Source organism: Nomascus leucogenys, chromosome 2 (assembly GCF_006542625.1).
Source record: "Nomascus leucogenys isolate Asia chromosome 2, Asia_NLE_v1, whole genome shotgun sequence".
NCBI lineage: Eukaryota > Metazoa > Chordata > Mammalia > Primates > Hylobatidae > Nomascus > Nomascus leucogenys.
In genome coordinates, this window is record NC_044382.1 from 129,827,980 (window position 1) to 129,835,710 (window position 7,731).

The window sequence follows — 7,731 nt, forward strand, 5'->3', positions numbered from 1 at the left end:
CATAGCTCTAGAGTAGTAGCTATCTCTTAGTAGGTTCACAATGAATATAAATGAATGAATGAGTGAGTAAGTGAATGAAGAAAGATATCCAGAAACCAGTTGGAAGTGCTGATATGGGTCTTTCAAAAAGTTAATATCAGAGAAATGAATCTGGAAGTTACTCATATAAAGTTGATAAGTAAAACTGTGAAAAAGCTGAACTGACCAAGGAAACAGGAGACAAAAGAGAAACAGAGGAGAGGGACACAAATACAGAAACGTAGAAAGTGGGAGAAGCTCTAGATTTAGGGGAGATTCAATAAAGAACACATGAAAGGATACAGAAAAGGGAACACTGGACTTGTAAGCCATGAGATGACAGAACTTATATCAAATTCTGCAGACTTTAACTAGATTACAGATTCATCAGAGTTGGGCATCATAAGTCATTGATTATTTTAGAAGAGGGACTTCAAGGGTGGTGGTAAAATAAATGAGGTGGAGAACATAGAATTCTCTTTTGAGTTTATTTTTTTAAAATAATTGAAGGAGAAAGAGGGTAAGGATGGCTGTGAACATTGTTAGGCTAAGGAAATAAGCCAGCAAAAGGGAGAAACATGAGAGGCAAGTGACAGAACAAGGTTCCATGGAAGAACAGAGCACAAGATAAAGAGCTCAGGTGCAACCTGGAAGAACATGTCATTCCAAACTAGCTTGCATGAAAGAGGGAAGAAGTGACAGGTTTTAAAATGAGAAGAGGGCACATTTAGGGTGCTTACATGCGTTGAGCTCAAACTTCTAAATAAAGTAGCAAATTAGATAATTGACTGAGATATGGCTATCTCTATACAGAAATATTTTAATTTTATGTTTCAGGGATTATTACAAAAATAAGTCAATATAAGTTATTTTACAGATAGGAAATAAGTGTTCACCCTATGTCTAAAATTTAAAACAAATACAGAAACTTTCACAATTTAAAAAATACGTTCCTGGAATTGAGCTAAATGGAGGGTATATTTCTAAATAGAAACCTAGTATTTGAAAGAAATGATTCCAAGCCCCTAAATATTAGAATAGATTGTATGACTTTTGAACATAAATACCTAGTGATACCAAGATCCAAGGCCTTCAGACTTGCAGAAAAACATATAGTACACTCCCCTAACATTAGTGGCTCTTGAAAACCATCATCCTTCATATTCAATTGTTAATCAGGTTTTGTGTAATTCATTTAAAAGGTAGAAGTTTCTTGAAGAAGCCCTTAAAATGCATGCCAAGATCTCCCAGAACAAAGAGTGAGAGTGCCTGTGTGGTGTGTGTGTGTGTGTGTGTCTGTGTGTGTGACCTGACTTTTTAAAATTTTGAACATGAACTTCAAGCTTTCTGCACTTGGATAAAAGGCAAGAGAAAACATTCAGCACCTCCAATGCAACAAAGAAAAGTGAGAAGAATGCATGGTGGAGAAAGAGATTCCCTCGCAAGACATTTCTGCACTCCCTCCAAAACTGCACCAAGAGATGTATTCAGAAAATAGACGTCTGGGAAACACGCACAATTGCTAAGCAGAACTGACAAGTGTATTATCTCTGCTTATAACAGGCTGTTAGCATAAACTGCCAAGCAGCTCTCAGGTAATAAAATCAGAAAAGTACACAGGCTTTGGGATGTGTTTTTTAGCTTTCCAGAACTTCATATTTCATTGTGCATGATTAAGACACTTAATAGGTATATTTGTTAATGAAGGAATAAATAAAGAAATGTGTGTGTGCATGCATAAATGCATATATACTGAGTATCAGATGGAATTCCAATGCCCAGCAAAGAGTGGGACTGCCTGGCAATTCTGGAGAACAGACACAGACATGCACTCAAGGTTGGGCTTCCTCCAAGCAAGCTGGCCAATTTCCCAGTACAGATGATGGCCAAATATTCTCTTGAGAAAGATATCTAATGCTTTTGGAAATACCTTAGTTTCTCTCAAACGCCCTAAGCACCATATTTTCACAGATTGAAATAGCAAAAAGAACTTCCAATACCGTAAAAGGACTGCTAGACTACTGAATTGCAATTGCATGACCTATATACAGATCATAGGCAATGTAATCTAATCATTAAGAGCCTCCCCTCGAGAAGGCAGAATACCTACATGAGAATAGCTACTACACCACATACTGACTGTGTGGTTTTGTAAAAAAGAAGTTAAACTGCCAGAGACCAATTTTTCTCCACTAAGTAATAACCTACCACCAAGTTTATGGTGGGGATTAAATGAGATAATGCATATATAGTTCACACATTATCTAGTGCCTAGAAAATACTCAATAAATATTAGCTGCTTAGAATTTGTGTTTTAAAGGGAGAGAAAGTGATGTGAATGTGTTGGTGAATTTTTTTGCTTATATATGCATAAACTATCTCTGGAAGGATAATGTCAGTTATCCTAAATGAAAAGAATGGTAGTTGGGAAAGGGAACACAGTAAGACTTTTTCATTGTATAGCCTTTAGTATCTCTTGAAATATTAACCACCTGAATTTATTACCTATTCAAAAACAGTAAAATGTAAATATAGCAAATAAATTAAAAACTGCTGTTAATTTTACTCACTTCTAAACAGCATACATATACTGCACTTCACTATAATATGTTCCCACACTAAATTTAGAAGTAATCCAAATAGCAAGTTGGAAGAGCGATCAAAAGAGGACTTGTATTTTTGTTCAATCCAGCCTAAGACATTTCCCAACATTTTTGTTTGTTTTGCTCTCCCTTTAGCCACAGATTAAAATACCGGCAGTCCTCACTTTGCATTGTTCCATTATGCATAATTTCAGTTACTAGAGTTTAGTTTTATAACAGCAATACTCCAATAACACAGGTCAAACTTCAGCTACCACAGTATATTTACTGAGAATTAATTGCATAAAGGACCGATTTGCTGCTAGCTCTTTGGCCCACAAATCACCATATAACCACCAGATGCAGGTCATGATCAGGTACTAATCATGTCACTTCTTTCAAGGTCTGCCTGAAATTGGAGATTGGTCATCATGCATCTGTTACGAGGTTTATCCCCAGATCATAAAGTGTGTAGTTGTCTCCTTGTTTCCCAGTAATAAAGCCAGGTAACATTTATAAAAATGGATAATCCAAAGAGGGAGCTGGTCAAAAGAAGTAAGTGCAGCAAATAAATGAAAAGCCATCATGCAGGAAGTCAAATTGAATAGTATTAGAACTTACTCACCTAAATGAGCAGTTATGACAAAAAGGATGAAAGATATACCAGAGAGGTTATGCCAGCAAAAAACTTCAGATTATCAAACTCTTCGAGCTATTTTACAACACTCAAAACACAAAAAAATAACATTTTGGAAACGGATTCAGGTTTAGAAAGGAGTATGACAATTTTCCAAGGTGTAAAAAAGATGTTGGCTCCATGTGCTAAGTTACATTATAAGAAGAAAAGCAGAAAAGCACTGCTTAAACTAGTCTTATTATTTTTTCAAAGAAATGAAACACTAATTTTTAATGTTTCCACTGTTTTAATTACAGTGTACTAAATAAATATTAGTTTTACTAGTTTTTATTTTCCTTTATATTTATTCCCAAAAGTAAGAGAGTGTTTAGACAAAAAATTTAAACGCTACACAAAAATCATGATTTTTTTCCATTATTACTAGGCTCACTTTGCATGGTTTCAACTTGCAAAGCCAAGCTGAAAGTAGTCATGCTTCTTTTCCACCAGATAATACGAACTTTCTGCTTCATCTTAAAGAATGTGTGATTTTTGAACCTAACTATTATCATTAATGGAATACAATAATGTCAAATCTGTAATTATTAGATCTATTTTCAAAAGTAACACCAAAAATGTTACAAATGTCAGCATTACCTGAATTCAGTTTCTTGTTTTCAGTATCTTACTGTCATATATGAAATATATACACAACTGGATTCATATGGTCAAATGAAAAAAATAGTTATCGTGACTTGAGGATAGTAACACAAAATAATTGATGGTATTTTATTTTTTCTTCCGTGCATGAGTTCAGGAGAGTCAATTCCATCACTGAAACAGAAAAAGATTTTGATAGACTTGTTTCCAATATTTTCTTTACAGATACATACAAAATGTGTTTGAGGAATAACTTGACTATTTTAGGGTGAACTACTGTATATTATTACTGGCTACTCTGCATTTTTACATACTTAGACACTACATATTGTATTAGTTATCTTGAAAGAGCAAAGGACATAGGTCGTTTGGATAACAAGAGGGGTAATTATGAAGAAGGAAACATGAGCAAGATAGAAATAAACAGAAACTGTAACTGGAAAATTCAATGTCACCAACGAGTTTTAATGACATAAAACTTCTAACTGACAGCATGCTACTTCCATTCATTGCTAATTGCACACAGAGTACATCCAAAAGAGGAGGCAGTTAGAAAGAAGTAAGGTGCTGTGTGAACCTGGGGAGGAAACTCGGGGGTGGAAATCTCTGAAGATGTAGTGACTGAGTAAGTAAGAAGAGGACATGAGTTCATTTTGTAACATAGGGAAACTGATCAAGCATAGGTGAAATATCATTGCAATAAATGAAGATTTGTGGGAAGAGAGCGGAAATATGGAGAAAAGTTGTAACTGTCAAAAGGAAAAATGAATTTTTTTCACAAAGTGCATCTAATTTAGTCAGAAACCTGATAATCATGCTTAACAAGTTTCTTTCCCTCGACTTCCATGTCCAAATAGTTGCCAAGGTCTGGAGATTTTTACTTTCTAAATATCTCTAGATTGTGTCTGTACTCTGCATCTTTTCCACTAACACAACTACCATGACTGCTCTCCCAGACACCCAGACCGCTGGCATAGTCTCCTAAGTTTTCTTCCCACATTTACTCTGCCTCAGCCTGCTCTCCAGACCCACTCTCTGCTCTTCTCCACCTCTCCCCATGCTTCAAGATGCAGAACTACAAGAACATATTAATGGGCCCCCCTGCTCTGTGGAGCCCTGTGGTCCCATCAAGGTATGTCTTCTCTCAGCTGTTTGTGTTCAGTGTCGCTGCAGGTTTACAGCACCCCTCCACAGAAGCGGTATCTTCTGTAAGGCAGCTCCCCTCTACTTAGCCCGTTTGTCTCCAGGTTCCAAAAAATCCCCAGTAATTCTTCCTGCATCAGGCCTGGGGAAGAATTATCCAACTCTTGGTCTCCTCTCCTCCCCATCTTTTGTAAATAGCTGCTTTATTATACTCTCTTCAAATAATTCCACTTGACTGTGCCATGTGTTTCCCGTCAGGATCTGGACGAATGGTCTTATCCCTGCTCTTTCTCCAACAGCGTCTCTTAATAGTCCTCATCCTAATCCACACTGCTTACAGTCTCAACGGCAATCCATTGAACTACTTACAGTTCCCCGAGTGTGCCCTTATTACATTCCAGTTGTCTTCCTTGATATTCACAGGCCCTAATATCCACCCCATAATTCAGAAATTTCATCTTCCCAGCTTTGATATCCTCTACTTACCATCTTCTAGTTTGTGTTTGGGTAGTCATTTTAGCTCCTAGAGCATGGTATCTATCCATACCACAACACTTATCGCTCCGTGATTGCCTTTTATTTGTCTGTCTATCCTACCAGCTCTGAATCACCGTCTTTAGTTTCTAGTCCCCAGGGCCTAATAAACTCCCTGGCACATGACAGCTGTTCAATAAGCAAATCAAACTATAAAGCTGTGTGTGTAATCTAGCTAAAGTAGTTCAGAGCTATTTTGTAATATATTGAGGCACAGTATATTATAAACAAGCTTACCTATTTATCCCAACCATTTTCTTCTTCCAACACAGATCTTATTGAGAATACAGCTACCATAGCCAAAATACTGCACCAAGTGTATAGACTGATGCAACTAACTCCATCAGCCATTTATCCTTCCAAAAATAAAACCTTTAAGCTTACTTCTCAATTCTCCTTTACTGAGCATTTTATTTCTTCAGTGGTATCAAAGAAAATACAGTACATTAAAAAGTAAGGATGGCTACTTCCTCTTTCCCTCGGAGCGGGCGGCGGCGGTGGCGGCGTCCGCAGCCTGTGCAGCAATGGCCAAGATCAAGGCTCGAGATCTTCGCGGGAAGAAGGAGGAGCTGCTGAAACAGCTGGACGACCTGAAGGTGGAGATGTCCCAGCTGCGCGTCGTCAAAGTGACAGGCGGTGCGGCCTCCACGCTTTCTAAGATCCGAGTCGTCCGGAAATCCATTGCCCGTGTTCTCACAGTTATTAACCAGACTCAGAAAGAAAACCTCAGGAAATTCTACAAGGGCAAGAAGTACAAGCCCTTGGACCTGCGGCCTAAGAAGACACGCGCCATGCGCCGCCGGCTCAACAAGCATGAGGAGAACCTGAACACCAAGAAGCAGCAGCGGAAGGAGTGGCTGTACCCGCTGCGGAAGTACGCGGTCAAGGCCTGAGGGGCGCATTGTCAATAAAGCACAGGTGGCTGAGACAAAAAATAATAATAATAATAATAAGGATGACCCGGAAAACTGGATTGAGAAAGATTTCAGAAGGAGGTTTATTCAGGGAAAACATTATGAATGTTTCATAGTATTATTACTCTCATAACCTTTGCAGTGAGAGTAACATTTACCATTTCTTTACATTATTTTATTAAAATTATTTGTTTCTTTTCTTTTATGGCTACCTCTTCCTCTCCTCTCCCCCATTTCAGCCATATTCTTCACTCAGTTCTTTAGAAGACACTATGGTATTCCAACTAGATTTCCTTACCCTTTTCAGGACTAAAGAACTTACTTCTCAGCTTCTGGGAATGCTGACAGTTGATGGCTCACAGGCGAATCCTTCCTTCCAAGTTTCACCCTCAGCTGAAGAGAGCTGCGGGTATGACATCTTACCTCCTTCCTGGGGCAGTCCACAGCCAATGACTAGTCAGTGCTGAGGGCTGGAAGGGGAAAGCATACAGAGAACGTGAGGAAAGAAAGCCCCTTTGCTGCTATTTGGAAAAAACATACAGGGGTATTTCAGCTCCAGAGGGCCTTGTGGAACCAGTTTTTGCTGTGACTTCATCACAGCCCAACCCTTCCCTAAGCTTGATCTACCTTCATTTCCCTTCAGTGGTTGACACAAGGAGCCCTCTGCCACTCCCCCATTCACTCCTTGAATGCCAATCTCTATCTCAGAACCTGCTTTCCAGGGAGTCTGACTGTGAGAGTCTTCAACAAGGACCCCGTGTTAAAAAAAAAAAAAAAGAATTCTTCCGTGCTTCCTTCTATAATAGTTTAATCACATACACAAACGTATGTAGGCATATACATGAATAAAAGTGTTATAAATATATAAGATTTTGGTTTTTGTTAATGCAATATTATAAATTTCTTAGTTTTACCATTCAATAGCACATAGCATAAATTCCTTCAACACAACTTGTACCATTTTATAACTTTAGTTTATTCTTTGAGTAGCTACATAATACTCCATGATGTTGACATATCATAATGTAGTCATTCATGTTTTGCTGGGCACTCATCTTGATTACTGTTTTGTTTTGTTTTCGTTTTGGCCCCCATGAACAATGCTGGCTGGAGTAAATATCATTGTATATATGCCCTTATGGACTGGTGGTTTCATTTCTGTAGGTTTCCAAAAATAATAATAGGTTCAAAAATATGTATATTTTATTTTCATAGATATTGCCAGATTTATTTCTAAAATTCTATAATATTCACATTTGTACCA

The 7,731-nt window shown here is 37.9% G+C and overlaps 1 pseudogene across 1 annotated transcript; it reads left to right on the forward strand.

The window, feature by feature from the left end:
- The first annotated feature begins 6,020 nt into the window (after window positions 1-6,020).
- Window positions 6,021-6,481, forward strand: LOC100605175 (annotated as a pseudogene). The gene has a single exon (XR_001115316.2). The product of XR_001115316.2 is annotated as a 60S ribosomal protein L35 pseudogene (transcript).
- Window positions 6,482-7,731: the final 1,250 nt, after the last annotated feature.